The 21,352-nt window shown below is 40.0% G+C and overlaps 1 protein-coding gene across 16 annotated transcripts in view; it reads left to right on the forward strand.

The window, feature by feature from the left end:
- TEAD1 (TEA domain transcription factor 1) overlaps positions 1 to 21,352 on the forward strand; it is a 222,686-nt gene that overhangs the window by 62,884 nt on the left and 138,450 nt on the right. The window lies entirely within an intron of this gene.

Consider the following 21,352-nt stretch of genomic DNA (forward strand, 5'->3'; position numbering starts at 1 on the left):
ACTTTATATAAGAGGAAAGCCTTTGTTGCAACATCCTGAGCATCTCTTTGGCTTGTATGAGAAATTAAAACAATGTTTGTGCAGTTACTATACTTCTTGGCATCTCCTCCTTTGGAGATTGGAATATACATTAAATGTTTCCAGTCTGTGGGCCATTGTTTTGTTTTCCATATTTGTTGGCTTATTCTTGTTAAGATTTTGACAGATTCGGTCTCTGTGACTTGAAATAGTTCTGTTAGTTCTATTGGTATCCCATCTACCTCTGGTGATTAAATTCTTCCTAGTGCTTTCAGGTTTTACTTCACTTTCTAGAACTGCAGTTTCTTCATCATAGGATTCCTATTCAAATGAGTTCTGTCATCCTTTTATCTCTTCTGTCTAGGTCTTCAGTATACCCAAGCCTTCGCGAATACATACTGTTCCCAACTTTACTTTACAGTATTTTCTCCTGGTCAGATAGTCTGCTTCCCTGTCGGTCAGTTAACATTCCTAATCTAAGTTTAAGTTGCACAGTCCCAGGGTGCCCCCAGAAGAAGGGAATGGAATACCTCTTCTGAATATTCTCTACCGGGAAAACCCTGAAAAGGGGCACTGTAAGTCAGAATTGACTTGACGGGCACATTGTTGTTATTGTTGCTGTTGTTATTAGTCTAGGCTTAAATGTCCCTTTGATTTCTTGAATCTTCCAGAAGTGGTCTCTTGTTTTTCTTCCTTTGTTGTTCTCCTTTGCTCTGGTTATTTTAATAGTTCCCTTCATCTCTATGTGACAGTGCTGAAAAACTGCTTTCAGGGTTCTGACTCTATGTCATCTTGTACTTTTGCTTCTCTCCTATCCTTCATATTTCAAGTGTTTCTTCCATTATGCATCTAGGTTTTTCTTTTCTTTTTGCTACAGGAATTGTATTTTTGCTTTCTTTCCTGACAATATCACTGCTTTTGCTCCACAGTTCTTCTGATTCACTGTCAGTTAAGTGTAGTAGTGCCAATCTGTTCTTTATGTGGAGTTTAAATTCATCAGGGGTGTTGTTTAGATTATATTTTGGCACTATGATTCTTTTTGTGTTCTTTTTCAGCTTTACTCTTATGTTGGATATTAACAGTTCATGATCAGTGCCACAATCTGCTCCTGGTCTTGTTTTGGTAAAGAGACTACAGCTTGTGCATCTCCTGCTTCCAGCTATGTAGTCTGTTTGATTTCTAGCTTGAACGTCTAGTGCTGTCCACATCTTGAACAGTCTGTTTAGTTGCTTGAAGCATGTATGTGCAAGAGATTGTTGGCTTCTGTGAGTCATTCTCCTGCTTCATCTCTGTCCCCTAGGCCAAATTTTCCAACAACAGTTGGTTTGGCTTTGTTCTCTACTTTTGCATTCCACTCGCCTATGATTATAAAAATGTCTTATTTTGGTGTGTGATCAGTGTCCTCTTGGATGCTTGCATAGAAGCTTTCCATTCCATCTCCTTCAGCACTGGTAATTGGAGCATAGATTTGAATGATAGTTATGTTGATAGATTTTTTGTGGAATCTGATTTGATGTTGTTCAGTCAGACATTGCACCATCATGCAAAATTGCCTGTGCTACATCTTGCCTCAGTACTAGAGCCACTCCACTTATTCTGAGTTCGGCATTTCCAGAGTAAAACACGTGGTTGTCTGACTGAAAATAACCCTTTCTAGTTCATTTTTGTTCACTGATTGTAAGCAATGCAACTGATTGAAAGCACTGCAAATATATTCCATTTCTTGCTTTATAGTTTCCACTTTACTTTGATTCACACTTCTAACATTCCATGTTCCAGTTCTACGCATTGTGCAGCACCAGACTTTCCTTTCACTTCTGTGCATGTCAGTTACTAGATATCCTTTTGGCCTTAACCTAGTTGCATTATTAGCGACAGAGCTATTCCTACTTGTCATTTGCTCTTTGCCAGTTGATGATTGAGTGCTTTCTGACCTGGGAGTCTCATCTTCCAGCACTATCTCTTGTTTCATTTTGGAATATTTCATCATAAGATTGTTATGGTAAGGAATACATCTTAGTCTTGTGTCTCAGCTGCAACCATTCTGCCTTGGGTGACTCTGCTAGGAGTCCAGGCTTTTAATGGAGTCTTGCTTCCTGATGGCATTGCTCTCAGCTTCACAAACACACTGAAACCCCTTCACCATGTTAAACTGTGCATCCAAAGAGAGAGAGAAAAAGAGAGAGAGAGACAGCATTGGGAAAGCCTGGGTAAAAATAAAATCCCATCCTTAGGCAGCAGATATCCTTGCCAGCACACCTGTGTAGAAGAATAAAATTCCTAATTTGGAAAAGGCCTGGCAAATGAAAGATACTGAATAACTTTTAAAACTGAAAGTTAAACTTGGCCACTGTTTTCTGCAATGCCCTACTCCTGCATGCATTTTTCTTTAAATCATATAGCTGGATATCTTCCCTATCTTTACAAAATCCAGTTTAGCCACTATCTTGTGCAGCTTGCCACGTGCAAAAATACCCATACACTTCCAATAGTGCCTATATAAGTAACAAGCGATTACTGTACAATTAGTGTTGACTTGAAAAAATGATAAGCATTCAAAATTGTTGTATTTGTTTCTTGATCCACTCCTGGTGGGCAGATGTTGACAGTGTGTGCATAGCTGGAATTTGTTGGAAGTGAACACTATTGAGTTTTCATCTGTCTAGAATTCATGAAACTGCTGGATAGCTCAGTGGTTTAGGTATCTGGCTGCAGAGCCAGAGTCTGGGAGTTTGATTCCCCGTGGTGCCTTCTTGACAGGGGCTGGATTTGATGATATATAGGGTCTCTTCCAGCTCTGAAGTTTTAAGATGGATGTTCATCTTAAAAAGAATTAGATTTTACTTTCCATTCATCCCAATTGCCTGCTTCTTTCACTCTGTCCCATCAAGTTAACGTAGATCCTTCAGGCTCTATGCAATTGGTTGGCTTACCATGTTCCTGCGAAGACTAGCCAATAATCATGACATAATCTTCTCTTTTCTATCCTCACAGATGACTGGAAACTTGGACAGCTCAATAGTATTCTTTGTGTTAAAAGAATGTTCTTGAGTTATTTGGGTACCTCTGATGCAGGACTGGGCAACACGATGGCTTTCCAGATATGGTTGCCCTACACCTGCCATCAACCTTCACCTGTGCAGGTTAGGGCTAATGCAAGTTATGATGCGGCAACATGCCAATCTCTATTGGTGGCAAAATAAATCTGGGTTTGAAGGGCATGACTCTGAGTGGTTCAGTGTGCTCTGGAAGTTTCCCTTCTGTGTTTGTTTGAAGTCTATAATGATTGTTGTTGTGGGTTTTTCGGGCTGTTTGGCCATGTTCTGGAGGTTTTTCTTCCTAACATTCTGCCAGTTTCTGTGGCTGACATCTTCAGAGGACAGGAGTTAGAACTCTGTCTGTGTTCTGGTGAAGTATTTGTTGAGTACCATATTTTCCATGTATAAGACTATACTTTTTTCTAAAATCTTTAGACTAAAAATTGAGGGTCGTCTTATACACGGAAGTAAGATGAGGAGAGAACAAAAACAAGTGGAGGGGAAAGCAGGGATCAAAGTGATCCTGCAGGTCTCTGATCCCTGCTTTCCCTCCACTTGCTAAACCCCACTTAGATTTCTTAATTTTGAGTTAGAAAAATGGGGGGCGTCTTATACACGAAAAAATACAGTACTTGTAGCCTTGTGATCAGCTTTTTGTCCTTTTCTGGAGATTGGGTGATTATGATGATCAGGGTGTTTTTTGTTATGGGTGTTTTGTTGTGATAAGGGGAGAGAGATGATCTGCCACTGTGACTGATGGGTGTTGTTAGCTAGTCTTTTGTGTGCAGTGATCACTGGTCCTTGTGGCTTGGTAGAGTTTGTTGGCCTTTTTGCAGGCTGTATTTTTCAGTGCTGGGAGCCAGGCTTTGTTGAGTTTTAGACTTTCTTCTTTTTTGTTGAAGCTGTGCTGTTGTTTTGGATTTCAATGGCTTCCCTGTGTAGTCTGATATAATGATTGCTGGTGTTGTCCAGTACTTCTGTGTTTTGAAATAGAATTCCATGTCCTATTTCAAAACATATTTCAGGGCATGTTCAGCTACTGCCGATTTTTGTGGCTGTTTTAGTCTGCAGTGTCTTTCATGTTCTTTGAAAAGGACAAAAAGCTGACCTCATAACTAGAAATACTCAACTATCCGACACACTACACCAGAACACAAACAGAGTTCTAACTCCTTTCATCTGAATTTGCCAGCCACAGAGACTGGCGAAATGTTAGGAAGAAAACCTCCAGAACATGGCCAAACAGCACAAAATATGTATAATGATTCATTATAGTGCAGAGTAAGGCATGAACTCCTGTTGAACTCAAGGGGGTTTACTCTCAAGTGCCCCATATAGGATCAAGGAAAATGGCTTACACTGGCATATGAAGACTTCCTAATAATCATGTTCCTTAGGGCCACATCATAACTTAGGTTTTTAGGTATACACAGAGCAGCATTTCTTAAGGCTCCTTAGGGAAGGCCAGGCACTTAAACAGGCTTAAAGTGTGAAGACTTGTAATAGCTTCAGAGAATTCCATTAACCCACCTTAGTTGTAATAGGAAATATTTAGAAGGGGGGAAAAACTCTGCAATTTGAACTGGCTTTAAAAGCTTCATCTTTCCACAAGAGTCCTGGGGATTTCAAACTGGAAGGTACCAATTATTCTAACTATTCCAAGTCTTGGAAAGTTCTCCCCCACTCTCCTGTGTTTCATCTCAACTTTTTTTTTGCCCTGTTGTAATGTGAAATTTAGATGAACTTTAGTGAATAGCGTTTATTTTGCTTGATATATAGGAATAAAGACTCTCTTAAATAATAAAAACCAGAGACCTGGAATGTTTTTCAAAGCTTCTAAAAATACCATCAAGTCCTGTGCCAAAGTTACTTCAGCCAAAATTCTCCATTAAAAAAAAAAGAAAAGAAATCCGCTAATGGTGTTTGGATCAGTTAGCCTTTGAATATTCGCATGCCTGTTCTATCAGCAGAACAGACAGACATTTTAAAGATGAGATTGTTTAGGAGTTAAAAAGGAGAATGCCAGTTCTTTCTGTGAATCCAATTATACTTCTACTGATGCAAAACGAGACTGCATTGCAGAAGACAACCTCTCCCAATGGTATCATGTAGATGTAAAACAGAAGAGGTGTGTGGAAGAATCCAGGAAGACATAATAAATTAATGCCAGTAGCATCGAAAGGAGTCCCCAGCACCTTTTGAAACCACCCCTTTGGGAAGGAGTGGACCGATGTGTTGAACGAATGCTGCCAAGCCCAATTCCAGCCATGTGACCCAGGGCCGCTGTGATTGATGACAGCTGCTTAGGGTTAGAGCAGTACCAACAGGGATATTTAATTTCTGGGATAGGTGATCCCCATCTTACTTTTGCTCTATAATTAGGTCTGAAGAATGATTACAGTGCATGTTTTCCCCTTCAGAATGATGGCAATCAGATGGATTCTCACCTCTTTTACCAGGACTAGGCAGAATGGTCAGTATAGCTCCTCTTGTCTCAGAAATCAAGGGGGAAGTGCTGGCTTGTACCTGGGACCACCGCGAGGCTTGACTGAAGACTACAACAACTTTCCAAGGTCTTAGATCTTGCTTAGGTCAGACACCGGATACTTTTAAAGGAGATTCCAGAGATTGTTCTTGAAGCCTCATTAATACATAAAAAAGATTCTACCACTGTGTATAGTCCTGCCACCATCTTGTATGACACATATTTCTGTCACCACAGTTTCCCCCCCTCATATCGGGCAAAAACAAGAAGAAAACAAAACATAAAGAATAAAAAATGTGTCATTTTAAAGACTAACTGCTATATATTAATGTGAACTTTTGTGGACAAGTCGACTTCCCAATAGTGTCTGCAGGTGGACCCTCTCCAACCTCCAGTTCTTGATTCTGACTTAACTGTATTTTACTGTGTATAAGACCCCCCAGTGTATAAAATGACACCCTAATTTTGACCCTTGATGGAGGCGGAGGAGCAGTTAATGGGCAATTGCTCCTCCACCTCCATCTCCTGCTGCTGCTGTCTCCGCTGCCCGCCAGATCACCTCCTCCAGTGTGACTGCTGACTGCCGGGGCTCACCTCCAGCTCAAGTTGCTGCCTTGTCCCCTGCCCTAAGGAGATGGTGGGAGGAGGTGATCTGGCAGCGGCAGCAGGAAGAGGCACCTGAGCGTGCACAAATGCTTGTTTGCCTCCGCCTCCGCCTCCTCCTGCCTCCACCACCGGAGTGGACAAGGCAGGCGACGTGAGCTGGAGGTGAGCCCTGGCAGTCACACTGGAGGAGGTAATCGGGCGGGCGGGGAAGGCAGCAACAAGAGGCACCCGAGCACGCTTTCAACTGCTTCCTTCTGTATATAAAACAACGCTCAATTATTCCTCTAATTATTTTAGGAAAAAGTGTCATTTTATACACGGAAAAATGTGGTAATTATTCCTGTTTTTTTCTCAGCCAAATCCAGATTTGTTCTGCACTCCCCATGGAACCATAACCAATTTATACTGATGCTCCTGCTTGTACCTCTAATTTGCCATCCATTCCAGTCATGTGGGAAACCAGGAAGGCTGAGGCAAATGCATTTCAACCCCATCTCATGTCTGTTTTTTGTGTTTATGCGGTTCACATTCTTGAGTTTCTTAGGATTGGTAAACTACACATTTGGCCCTTATTGACTTGGTTTTGAGTATCCTTTTTTTGGGGGGGGGTGCATTTACTTAGTTGAATTGGTGCCAACCCTCTGGTTTTCTTGTGCACCATAAGCATGCATGCATCTTCAATTCACTAGACAACAGTTTTTTTAAAAATAACAAGTGATAGTGAGAAATACATGCAAACAGTTTTAAGGGTGTAGTCCTCTGCTCACTCATCAGCACGTAAGCCCTTGTGGAATTTGGGATTAGGTCTGACTAGCACCTGTAGGATTGTGCTGTAAACAGTATTTTATGTGAGACCCTTGCACTGGCACGAGTGGGAAATAGCATGTGTACATCACTTCTTTACATCACAGTTTATGTTCAGCATGGGGCCTGTCAGGTCCTAGTTGAGTTTATTTTAACAAAAATAAAACTAGTATTAAACTAATTTCATTTTATATAATTGTAAATAAAATTCCTCTAGTTTTATAGATGCTGATGCTTTCTGTGTGTGAGATGATAGATACAGAGCAGCCTAATTTGGACTTATATACTAAACTGGTTTGGTGTTACATGACTGAACTTCAGATTCAATGTGCTTTTCTTCAACTGTCTTCTTACAGCATTCACCAAGGAGGATTGGAAACTTTTCTGTTTTTAACTAACTGCAGTTCATTTTTACGTTTAAATTTGAACAGAATATATTTAGTCTTTAATTATGGTTTAGGTTAGCAAGCCCACCTCAAACTGTGATCTATAATCCTGGTTTGTTTTTCTAAATGGCTGTTAAGATTAGCATAATTTGGACTTCAGCCAGTATCAATAAATTTCATTTAATTTAAAACTGAAGTTTAGCTTCTGACCTTCTCCCCACAACCGCACCAAAGGACCAAGGCATGAGCATGTAACAATGAACCACAGTTTAGCATTATGTCTGAACGAGATTTATTTATATATTGCTTTATAGGATATCATCTTTATAGACTGGTTTGTCATTTCAGTCTTTGTAACTTTTAATGTCACACTTAATCTGTTACCTCAGCAGTGAAAAACTGGATCATAAAATGTTGATGTACAATATATTTGTGTTTTATTTATTTGTAGAATCATTTTATTGCTGACCTCTTCTGCCCAAACAGAGTGCTTGGAGTAGCTAACAGATACAACAAAAATGTTAAAATCATAGTGCAGCAGAAAAATTAAAACCTCTGATAAAAGAAATAAATTTGTATTTACTGAACTGGGTATAAAAAGACACTTTTTCCTAAAATTACAGGGAAAATTGAGAGTCATTTTATACACGGAAGTAAGGGGGGAGGGATCAAAGCACTTTGATCCCTGCTTTCTCCCTCCATGTTTTCCAAAGAAAGTGCAGGGGGGAAGTGATTCCTACTTTGCCCCTCCACTTTCTTTGCAAAAAGCTGCTTTCCCTCTACACTTTTTACAATGAAAGTATAGGGGCAAAGCAGGAATTGCTTCCCCCCTCCACTTTCATTGCAAAAAGTGTAGGGGGAAAGCAGCTTTTTGCAAAGAAAGTGGAGGGGGGAAGCACCTTCCTTGCAAGACAGTGGAGGAGGAAAACACGAATCAAAGTGCTTTGATCCCTGCCTTCCCCCTCCACTTTCTTGCAAGGGAAGAAATTTTGGGTTAGAAAGGTGGGTGGGGGTCTTATACATGGAAAATACAGTAATTCATACAACAGAAACTCAGATTTTAAAAAAATGGTTTCCTTTTTCTGCAGCAAGTAGCTGCATGAGTAGAAAAAAGAGTGTGATGGAAAATCAATTGAAATTTCTGTAAAGCTCCCGGTGGAGTCATAGACAGTATTATGAAGACATAGTGCAAAGTGGCTAGAAATAACATTTACTAATTCTTCTTTTCTACTCTCATAGTACTTATTTGTCGAACATGTGGATTTAAGGTGTAAGTGGAATGGGGGGGAAGGTATATTTTCTGTGTTTATGAGACTGAAGCTCAGCTTCATGAGATCTTAAAGGGCACTAATAATTTACAAGAATAAATGGTGTCAAGTTTTCAATGTGTTCATATTATACAACCAGTTTCAATATATAGTAAGAAAATGTTTAACACCCTTCCGTGACACAGAAAAGACCCAGAGAATTTCAGAGGCCTCTTTGAACCCTTAGTTTAAAGCATGCCTGAGGAACTTCTTGATACAAATCACTCCAGTCATAACCATGTGGAGCCCGCTGTAAAAGCCAAAACTCCTTGAAAATCAAAAGGTGGCTTTCTTGAAAAAGGATGTAAGGATTAAACATTCAGTGGTCCACAGTGGATACACAAAATCATCGAGATATTAAAAAAGAGGGTCAAAAATAAAGCAAAAATATGTGTGTGTATAATGTATGTTTCCATTATGAGTTCCAGCACGGTATAAGGCTGTGCATTGGTGTAGTTATGGCATAATCTATAATAATAATAGTAATAATAGTAATAATAGTAATAATAGTAGTAGTAGTAGTAGTAGTAGTAGTAGTAGTAGTAGTAGTAGTAATAATAATAATAATAATAATAATAATAATAATAATAATAATAATAATAATAATAATAATAATAATAATAATAATAACTGAATGCAGAATGGAAATAGATTATCATTGTACTGTAAAATCCAGCTGACATGAGACTGAAGTTTACTTTTGGTATAGCAGTAATCTGAAATGTCAGTTTGATCTTAGGCCTGATATTTCTCATTGTGTGCTACTCTCAGAGGTAGTTAACAAATGTGTGAGAAACTTTTAAAATGGACTACATTAAAGTGTGTGCAGGTAATAAGCCTTAAACAGGGAACCATAGAGATAGTAATAACAATTTTTTAAATGACTTACTGATGCAATTCTGGTCAGGTGAAAGTGAAGTTATGGAATATACTGAATTTGTAAGGTATATGAGAGCATTTAAACCTCTGCATGCCTCTTGTGGATATTATAATGTGTACATGCAGCTTTCAGAACAATCATTAGTGGTAGTTTTGCTGGATCAGACCAATTTTGTTTATTTTACTTCTAGAGAGATTGCCCATGCTAGCTTAAAGTCTATATTAGTTCTTTTAACCTAGTTTCTGATAATATATTCAACTTTGAGATGTGAAGTTTCCATTTTTAGTTACTACATCTAATATCTACTAACATCCTCTGTGATTGAAGATACTCAACATTCTTGTACACACTTAATGGGATTCACATCCCACTGAACTCAATAGAACTAACTTCTGAAATGGCATGATTAAGACTGCTTTGTTAATTTCCTGATTGTTAGATGAACAGATTGTTAGATAAGCAGAAAATTATAGAAAATTAATGCAACAGCATCAGTGACACTCATACTAGCAACTGATGCCACAATCTCTTTTAACATATTCTATAAATTGTACGTTATATCAATCCAGGCCAACTGTTATACTGGCTTGAGGATATGATCATTGAGGAATTGAGCAACTAGTTGACCCACGTCTAGATCCTGACATACAGATCCTCATTTTCTGTGGATGTTGAGATCTACAATTATCAAAATATGGTATTACTTGACATTTTCCAAAACATGCTTTTACTTATCTAGGAACTGGGCCCTCAGGCTGGGGAGCTGCTTCCACTGCTGTATCATGATCACATTAGAAGGCATATTTACAAAGCTGAAAATGAAAGGAATTGCCTCATAAAATGTGTGTAAATAATATTGTAATTTGGGTTTCTTACTATCTCAATCTGAAAAATTAGGAAATGTGTTGAAGTTAGGAAGAAATAAAGAAGGTTGTTGTCTCACTGATGTTCTCTCGCAGCAATACCTAAAAGCATCCTTGATGTGTTCACCCAGCATTTCAGACATTTCTGAGGAGTTTGTTTTACCTTATTCTTCTTACATTAAGGAAGTTCTTCCACAGAATATTTGTCCCTTTCTGATGCTATATCTTGAAGGTGATACTAGTGGCCCAATGTTGTGAGTTATTGCCCTTGGTTTAAAGAGGTGGGTTGCAGGGTTCATGACCCAGTGGTTAAATTGCTTACTGCAGCCAGAACTCTGCTCACAAACCGGGTTCAGACCCAGGTAGCTGGCTTGAGGTTCACTCAGTCTTCTAACCTCTACTGGAACCTCATACTTTCAATTAGGTGTACATTTAACAGCCCTAAAAAGATAAAGGCCATCCTCTCTTTTTTAAACAAACAAGCAACAGGCTGTTGTGCATGAGGATGTTTTATGATATTTGTGCAAGTGTGGAGAAGTATTTGCTACCCCATAGCACATGGAGAAGCCCTGTTTCTTTCAACAGGCTGATCTCTGGCTTGTGTAAGCTAGTAGTTGTGTATGACACTTCACCCGTAGATCTGTTTTCCTCCAGATTTCATAAAAATGAATATTCATACAGTCATGATTCTGCATGAATCTATCATTCATAATGATAGAGTGCTATCATGATAATTCAGTTGTTGTATGAGCAGAAAGTAGCTTTTATGCAACTGATCTCTCTTTGCCTTTTGCTTACAGCCCTGTGTACCGCATGGAGGTCATACTAGTGGGTCAGGGTGGGCTTCTGAGATTGTGTGGTGTTTTCATTGAAGGGGGCTGCAGACGCGAGGAGGAAATAGGGTGGAGGAGTCTTGTTCCAATATGTAGCCTATTACCAGCAAGCTGTCTCTGAGACTGGAACCGTATTCGTTATTAGATCATGAAGAACTATAGGTATTGAGTCAAGAGACCATGACTTGTGGATTGGAACAAAAAATTTTTGTTTTGTTTTAGTTTTAAAGATATCACTGTTCATTGATTGGTAGGATCCAGTGCTGTCTGTAACTATATTTGGGTGTTTCCCAAAAGCAGGTGATAATGTTATACTTCAGCCATCCTGGAGGTCTGGAAGCTGACCCACTTCAATGGACAAGCCTGTTCCATTGAAGGAGCCCGAGTCCTTGATTTTTGAAATGAGCTGTTGGCAGTCAATGTGTTCTATCTGAGTAACTTCTCTGCAGTTACTGTGGTCGCACTCAGTGCTCTCTTGGCCTCTCATTCATTGACAAGGAAAGAGAGAGGTGTCATTTCTATCTGTGCTGTTCCACATTGTTTTGCTGCCATGTGGAATACCACAACCATGGAGGAAGGGCATGCTCTGTACAAGTGCTTCTGGTATTCATGTATTATAGCTGTGCGGAGCTGTGCCAGTGGGAATCTCCTTCCATGGAACACAGGTTATACTACACACAAGCCCACTTTCTATAGTAATAGAATACTCATAAGAGTAAGTGGCATATATTAATACCTAGAAATGTTAAAATAGGGTGCTTGGAAGTTAAGTCAAGCAAAAAATCTTTATTATGTAGCCCTCCCTTAGGAATGAAATTCTGTTTGTTTCCTCACCCTGTCCTCCTCCGTGCAACTGTATTTTCTGTGCTTTGTGTTGTCTCCTCTGTCTAAGTCTCCAAGGTTTCACAACCCTGTTGAATGCCAGCAGTTATTTTTATAGTAATCTGATACCTTCAAAACAGGCTAAACTCTGTGGGCAACGGAGAGATGAAACGGAGTCTGCCCACATAAATCTGTGCTGGTGACAGAGAGTGCCTCAGTGACAAACTATAAGTGCACGGGAAATGTAGGCTGAATACATAACCTATGGTATTGGGTTTGCTAAATGTCATTGTCGGTCATAGGAGTAGGAGGTACTTAAAATGGATAGCAATTAAAACTCATTGCATTGTGAGATAGTTGGGGCATCTCTCACACATACTTTCTAAGGCACTAGTCTATGTAGATCTACACTTGTAATATAGGTGTGATAGTAGAGTATTCTCCCTGAACAGAGTTTCAAGTGGACAGAGAAATCTTCAAGGGTAGGATTGCCTCTCTCCCCAGAGGTGATAACCAATTTGCTGCTTGGTGAGTTCTTGAAAAGAAAGTGCAGCATCAGTAGAAGGGGACAAGAAGCACAGAATTTAATAGCAGCAAATTCTTCAGAGGCAGTTCTTTTAGTACCAAAACCACGAATTCGCTCTCTGATTAAAGGTACAGTCAACCAATAGTTGGCTGTACCTTTACAGATAAGGCAGACTGTGTTATTTCCTGATCTATGAGTGTCATTTTTGCAGTACAGCTAACCATGTAAGATGTAATTAGATTTGGTAGGTAAATTACCTCGTAATATTGCTCATTCCTTTTCAAGTACTTCTGGATCTCCATTGACATCCCTTGCATAAAGTGTTCCTTTGTAAACAATGTGCCAGCGTTAGGGGTAGGGATTTAGATTACAGAAGATTTTAAGGCAGGTGGCCAAATTCTGGCAGTTTGGGTTACAGTGCAATCCCTGAATATTCTAAGGGCTGCACTAGAACTAAAATGACAGTTGAGCAGGAAAATGAAAATCTACTCCCCCTTTAAATTAAGGCACTCAGGGTGTGCATACCTTTTTTCATATGATATCTACCCAGAACACAATTCAACGTTAAAAAAAATGCACACTTGGCTTTAAAGTAAAACTGAAGGGTCCCCCCCCCCAGCCACCTGCCCAATTCCAGTATCACGATAGAATATGTGGCAATGGCAACAGGGTACAAAAGCAAGAGGGAGCTGCATGTTGCCTATTCTTGTTTTACATGGTATCTTACCATGCATTTCAAAGTGGCCTCTGGGGAGCTTTCATGGAGCTGAAGGTGTTGTCTTTCAGAGAGATTTGAATTCTTCCAAGGAGACAAATACTTGCAGAGAGGTCATCTGGAAACAAAATATCTTGACTGGTGCTGTTTGTCTTTGCCTGAAACATCTAGATCCAAGGAAGTGCTGAGCATGATCTAGGGCACCGGTTCTTAACCTTGGGTTACTCAGGAGTTTTGGACTGCAACTCCCAGAAGCCTTCACCACCAACTGTGCTGGCTGGGGTTTCTGGGAGTTGCAGTTCAAAAACATCCGAGTAACAAAGATTAAGAACCACTGATCTATGGTACTCACTCAGTCAGAAGTTGGGAATGAGGTAGGACAGGTGTCCTGTAACAGGGAGAGATGTAGTGAGCCTATCCAGAATATTTCATGAAGTTACAGAGTGCTCTAGGGGTGCACATCATCCTTTGGAATGAACATACCTGTATATTATTTGGTACATTGACTAACAATGAAATGTTTGCTGCAGGTGTAAAATATGTAATCTGCTTTATTAATTTGTTGTAGGTAGTAGAAAATCTTTAGTCTCATCTCCAGCTTTGTTATACAAAGAATTCTAGTTTCCTTGAGCTTCAGCTGAAGCCTACAAAGAAACCTTAGTATTTGACTTATGGCTTACATGAATGCATGATACTATTGTCTTTGCAAAGAAAGGGATTCTCCATCATGTCTCATCCCTAGGTGGATTGGTTCCAGGTCTAACAAACAAAGGACAACCAGAGAGTCAGGTAGATCAGGTGCAAGATTGCTGAAACCAGAGTCCTGGGAGCAGTCTAAAGTCAAACCAGTCTAATAGTCACTGAAACAAACAGGAAGTCTACCAAGTATAGTCAGACCAGAACATCATTCACAGTGAAGTAATCAACAACAGGGCTTAGGAATCACAGAAGACATGATCTCCACCCAAGTCTCAGGTTTTTGTAGCTGAGCCCCAACAGCTGCAGGCATTTAGCGAGCTGGGAAAGGAACTCAGCATCAGGATTGGCCTGCTGTTCTTGCTGGGGAAAAGAGCTGTCCTTTAAAAAGACCAATTTTCTTGAGGATTCCCTCTGTTTGGCCAACGGGAGTTGGCAGGATCTATTCCTCCCAAAGGTCAGCTTCATCCTCCTGCTCATCCTCACTGAAGAACTTGTTCAGTGGGACTATGGTACCCAACGGCTTTGCCAGAGGTCATATGATATTTGCATGACCTCTAACTCAGAAGCCTCTCTTGGGATTTTGCTGGCTTGAAACAATTGACTCCGTAGGTGGTCTTCAGTGCCCTTCTCCCCCTCCCCTTTTTTTACCTTTATTCTTGATGAAGGCTTCTATAGAGCGGGAAAGCTCTATAGAAGCTTTTTTGTGTGTGCGTTTGCAGTTGATTCCAATAAAAATATTGACCCACTGTATATTTTGGATTTTGTTTCATTTCTGTGGATATGCACAGCCTCAATTCTTCCCCCTCCTCCTCATGTTGCTGCCATAGCAAACAATACCATCAGGGAGAAAAGTACAGATGCTAAGAATCAACAAAATCTGGTATTATCTGGGGCATTTTCTCTGTACTCATCTCTCATTCTGTAAGGAAATGTTGTCATTCAGTTGTTGTTTTTTAAATGTGTGAAATATGAATTTTGCATCAACACTAATTGGATTCGGATGTTGTGTCTTTTAAGACAAATGCCAAAATCCAGTGGATAATATAAAGCATATATTAATAGTTCATATTTATTTTACAGTGCTCATATCATTAATGTTTTCAAGTAAGAAAGTTATTTCAGCAGTCATTTCTGCACCTAAAAATAGTAGCACATGAAACAAAACCAGGCAGGTTTCCTCTGGATGTCTGCTTCTGGGAAGACAATGCCAATTCACACATGTGACAGTATCTTGTGATTTCGTGCATATGGAAGTCCGTCAGGTTCGTAGTACAGTTACACACAATTGCTGGCATTCTGACAATGGTCTCTGAATGGTCACAGTCATGACACATAACCAAATCTGCATGTTCTTCCGCTAAATAAAGAGGCAGGGTTCTAAGAAAACTGCTGACCCAAGAGTCTTTCTGAGTCTAGACAGGTCTGGCAATGCTATCACCTGAAAGTAGGCATGGAAAGTATTTCCATCTCATTCATTGGATGCATGCCTTGTATGAAAAAAAGAAGAAACAGTAATTTCAGTATGGACTATTAAAATAAATTAAATGATCAAAGTTTCAGCATTTTAGATATATACACCCCACTGTACTTGAAGCCTCCCCATCCTCTATTAGCAGATTTGCCTTGCTTCATGTGGTGAGGTAGCATGGGGGAATGTGCCTAAACTTCCCCATATCACCACCACTGTTACAATCCCATGCACTTTCAGGTATAATGTCAGAATAGGCTTCTGTCTCTGTTCTAACTCTCCCATGTTTCCCTGTTGGGTGTGGAATGAGGAGAAAAGGAGAATGGGATGACATTCTTTTGGTGATCAGTCAGTCCTCCTTCCAGTAGAGGGAGCTGCTGGTTTCCCTGATTTGTCAGTGAAGAGACCAATGTTACCAAATGCCTAAGCACTGGGAAGGCTAAGAAGAAGGCTGCCAGTGAGTGAGTCTCTCTCTGGTATTTATAAGAGGGAACATTTGACCTCTTTTGCACACTGGAAAATCCTCTTTCCGCTGTTTTAGAAAGTTGTGTGTGTGTGTTTCCCTGAAAGAGTGTGAGTTGAGCCTGCCCTGTTCTTTCCAACTGTGCTTTTTAATGAGGGTGTCTAGAGGTCTGGCTTGGTTGTCCATTGTTGTGGAAATAAATAACTAGCCAAAGGGCTGTTGTAGCAACCTGTTTTTGAAATATTGAATACAGCTGGCAGGTTCAAAGGATGGCTGACCCACATGGTTGGCAGGCTGCCAGAAGGCGTATATAGCTATCAAGTGCAAGACTGGGCTCTCACACCTCTTTGCACCTGCTGCCGGAAAGCTTTTCCCACCCATGTGCAAAACACAGAATGGGATTTGTAGACAGCTGCTACCCAGCATAGTGTAGCTTGTCTGTCTTGCTAGGGACACAGATTCCCAGATCACAGTGTATTGACTCAATTCAGGCATCAAATGAAACCACTTTGCAACAGTCAAAATGGGACACCTACACGATAGTTTGAACTTTCATATCTATAGGCAAACACTAGTTCAGACCCCTCCCCACATTACAGCATTCTTCCACCTTTCCCACATTATACAGGAATGAAGGATACTATCCCACACTGGGTTGGCCATTCCCAATTACTAGCAACATGCTGCTAAAAATGTGGCACTGAGGACATAGCAGCCATCACTGGTTGGCTACGTAACACTTTTCCCTGATGGGAGAAATCCTAAATTTTCACTTTAGGCAGCTAATCCTTGCCTTTCACATGGCCTTTGGGTAGTGTGGGCGGCATATAAACAAACAAACAAACAAACAAACAAACAACTTCCATCTGTTGAACAATTCCTGGTAAACTTCTTTTCAACCTTTGATATAAAGCACTGTGAAGTATGTTTTATTCCCCAGTGCTCTTGCTTTCCTGCCCGCTCCCTTTTTTAACCTTGAACATGTGCAGGACCACACCTGTTCATAGCTGGACAACGACATATATCCAACTGGTGTATCTGTTCTCAAAGTTTTTCCTGGACAATTGCCATATGCTGCCTTTCTTAGCATGTGTTCCACCCAGTTGTTTTACTCAGAGCATTGTCCACTTTGTAACTTCCCATCCAAGCTGTGTTGGGCCTATTTTACTTTAAATAACAATATTCTCTCTCTCTCTCTCTCTCTCTCTCTCTCTCTCCCTCTCTCTCTCTCTCTCTCTGTGTGTGTGTGTGTGTGTGTGTGTGTGTGTATGTGTGTGTGTGTGTGTGTGTGTGTGTGTTGGTTCATGAGCAAAAAAGAAACCCAGAATCACAGATTTGAATAAAGCCTATATCAGAACTAGCTAAAATGCCACAAAAGTAAGTAGGCTTTTGAGTTCTCCAGAAGTCATGCCAAACGTTGTGGTCAAAAGCTCTCCAGTGTAGACCCAATTGAATGATGATGGAAGGTAGTGAATTAATTAATGCAACCCTTGGTAGGCTATTTTTCCCCCTAAATGTTGCCTAGTCTCTGAAGAGTTTTTGGAGGACTTAGAAGCCTGTACGTTCTGCTTGTGACTTTTTGATTGATGTTCATAAAGAGATAGTCCAATTGCAGATTTTGGATTTCTTTTAAAAACCAAGTGTGCTGTTTATATACCGCCCCATAGCACCTAAAGCACTCTCTGAGCAGTTTGCAAGTTAATTATGCAGGCCCACACACACCCACACACCCAGTGAGCTGGGTCCTCATTTTACCGACCTTGGAAGGGTAGAAGGCTGAGTCAGCCTTGAGCCGGGTACCTGGGATTGAACCCCGGTTTGTGAGCACAGTTTTGGCTGCAGTACAGCGGTTTAACCATTGTGCCACAATGTACATTTTATGTACCATGAGGGACATTTAGATACATTTCTAAGGACATATGCTGTATCCACTAATGTCTCTGTATTTTTCAGGAGAGACAGGAATCTTCAGAAGACAGTAATTTATTATTTCGTTAATGCTTATTGCCTATCTGCAAATCAGTTTCCGTGATAACCTGTGTATCGAGTGCAGCACGCCCACACTGCCCTAGCTTTGCAACTGAGATTTCTTGTTTGTTTTGGGCTCTGTATTCTGACAGTGGTGAATTCATTTTCTTGAAAAAAAAATCAGGGCATATGAAACAAAGCAAAAACATGCTCCAACCCTTTTGGCTTGTTTTTATTAAATTGTTGGAAAGTAACAAGCAGCATCATTATTTTCAAGATGTTGCTTTCAAGCACTAGACGAGAGTGATTTTCATGGAATTATTGGATAGAGTTTCACAATTCGTCTCTCTTCATTGCCTCAGTCATGCACTTGAAGATGCTCTTTTTGAAAGTTCTGACTTCAATCCATCCTGAACATAGTTATTCACCTCTGGTCAACTGTGACACCCCCCATTTAATCATTTTTATGTCTGACTGTAACTAGTTTTACTTGCCCTTGGGCTGCTGAATGATCTTCTCTGCAATAGCACCACAACTCTATGATCTGGTTGTACATAACCTCACTGGATACAGAAAGCTGGGGGAAGCAAAAAGATATGCATCTGAATATATGCTGATAGAGGTGGACATGTGATAACCAGCAGAGGAAGGAGTGTTGGCTTGGTTCTTGTACCCATTTCTTTGTGCACTGTCAGCAGTGTGAGAATGTTGTCTTCAATTACTCTCCTTCCAAGGGTCACGGTGGTTGCTGGACAGCTTTCTAGTTTGGAGTTCCTCACTTTTGGAGTCGTCCCCCCACTTTTAGATTCAGCTAGGACCAGAGGCTGATAGGTGTCACTTATAGGTAAATTGACTGGGGAATTCAGGTACCTGGCAGGGCAGTCTTTGCTCCTCACACTAGTCCCTTAAATAAATTTTCTAACAGAGATCAGAGAATATCTGAGCCTCCCGTTGAGCTTGACACTTAGGGCAAATAACACTGGTAGTACCCCCCACTGCCATATAACCTGCTCAGCTATGTAGTCAAGGACGTTTTAAAAAATGCACAATATAGTATATCTTCAGGGCACATCGTCAAGAGGCAGCCACAAACTGTATTATGATTTATTTCAGTGTAGCCTTATACAGAGAGATTTGTTGCAGAGTCATATCCCTGAGATCTGACCTCATGGCTGCCTTTCCCCCCTTCTTTTTGGAAGGGAGCCATTGACTTCAATCCTGATCCCATCGGCAGCAAACACAGCGATTTTTCTCTGTTAAGGCCTCCCCCTCTCCGTTCCCAGGGCAAAAGAGAGTCTTGGGGAGCCTTAGAACTAGAGTGAGGGGAATAGGAAGCTTTCAGTTCACTTAAATTAAATGTTTATGATACTGGTTTACATGGGTGTAACTTTATGCAACAGGATTTTGCCCACTGATTTGTATTTATGGAACCAAATGCCTTCTCAAGTGAAAATGCTTATAACATAACATAACATAACGTAAGTGTGAGCTTCTTGACTGATTCCTCTCCAGAAAGATTACTTCATAAAATTCAGAATAAATCTTGTGTGTAGTTGCATATATTTTGTAGGTTTTAGAATATTGATGACTGTTTCATTAAAATGATTATCCCCTGAACATATTAAAAATCAGGGTGGATAAAAATCAATGTTTTTTTAAAAAAATCAAATTGATTTTAACCCCAATTTAAATCATATTCATCCCGTCAAAAATATCTGTGTGGGACAGATATCTCAATTTTGATATTGATCTAAAAGTTTTCCCATTACTGGGAGTTTAAAGAAGCAGAAAAGTATAAGCAACGTGGTCTAATGTTGTCTGCCTAACCTTATTGTCAAAGAATTAATCCAGGCTATTAAAACAATTTCACAATGTGTTGAAAACAAAACAAAAGCAAAGATGCTGCAAAAAAGGAAGGTTATTACTGCTTATTATTGGGCAGTGCAATTTGTCTGGTCAACTGTGGGTTACGTCTACACTTACGTTCTTCATGAATGAATCCAGTTCATATCAATAGGTTAGTCATCATTAATGTAATGCTTATGGTGCTCTGGAAGGTTTCCCAGTGCTGCAGAACAGATACTGAGAGCATGTGGGGATGTGTTGGGTGGGTGAGTGGATGGGACTCACCTCTTCCTAATTTCTTATTCTGTCTTCTCAAGTACCACACCTTCGATCCCAGCATCCGGTTGCAGAGTGGAATATAAATTGATAAGGAATAAAATGTTTAAAGACCTTCAATGCATTTGTTGTGAAGTCAGAGGAGGACTTGTGCAACATTGCTCATTTTGAAATGGCAAAGAAGCCATTGAGCTAGATCTGTGTTTTGAGTTTTCAGCCTATCTAGATTTTTTACATTTCTTTTCATTTGAAATGTAAATAAAATGCAGACATGGAGGCACACACTGTGTTTGGACTATTAGTTTTGGTTAGTATGTTATTGGATTTGAGATAGCAATCTAAATGTATTCCTATTCATATCTTTTTTTAAAAAATTAATGCAGAAAGCTATGTTTATCTTCACTTTTCAGAAGTGTAATGTGGCTTTTAAGGTGCTGGATAAAAAGTGCCTTCCAAGAATGTTTCTTCACACTCTAGCTGCTAAAGTCTGGCACACTATCAGTGAATAATTTTGGAATTCAAATATGTTGTGAATGGGTTGTCCTCTTGGTGGATGGCATTAAACTGAAGCCAATCAACTAGGAGGTTATTTTTGCAGAAAGGTACTTAATACCTGAAATATGGGATTTTTACAATCTTTTATTTTTTTTTCATTTTCATCAAGTAGTTATCCAGGGTGATCATTCCACATGAGGCAAATCAAAATCTTGCAGGATTTGCTGCTGAGTTCTTATTCATGTGAGATTGTCACACTGGTATTTCCAGGGTAGAAGATGACATGTGACTCTTGTGACTTGTGTAGTTGAGGTGGCCCAGAGAACCATGCCAGCTTGATTGATCTTAACACAGTTGGTTTTTAGCTCACTTTTTAGAGTATCTGTCCAGTTAGACATAATCTGAGAGATGGAAATTGGTTTGTTTTGCTTTACAGTACTTTTTTTAAAAAAAATCTACTGGTCCAGAATTTTTATTCACTTGGGTTTCACTTGCAGTCTTGCAAAAAAGGAACAAATGTATTCTCAGCCCTTTGTCTTAGCCCTGTCCTATAGGATAGTTTTCTCCACCTTAAATTTAAGAAATAAAAGACATCTGGGAGATTTTGTTTTGTTCTAATTTTTGCACTCACTTCTTTGTCCCACTTGAGGCAAATTCATTGCTGATGCTTTCCTCGCCCATTTTTAGTATGCTTACAACTGTGGAGAACTTAGCCTGGTACAACAGGTTTTTGCTTAGAGCAGTCATTCTCAGTGGGGGCCATATAGCCCCCTGGGGACCACAGACTGGAAACAATTCTTCACGCACCACCTTAGAAGGTTCGTTATGTGACTTATACAATCCTGATTTAGCCTA

Source organism: Pogona vitticeps, chromosome 1 (genome assembly GCF_051106095.1).
Source record: "Pogona vitticeps strain Pit_001003342236 chromosome 1, PviZW2.1, whole genome shotgun sequence".
In the NCBI taxonomy this organism is placed as follows: domain Eukaryota; kingdom Metazoa; phylum Chordata; class Lepidosauria; order Squamata; family Agamidae; genus Pogona; species Pogona vitticeps.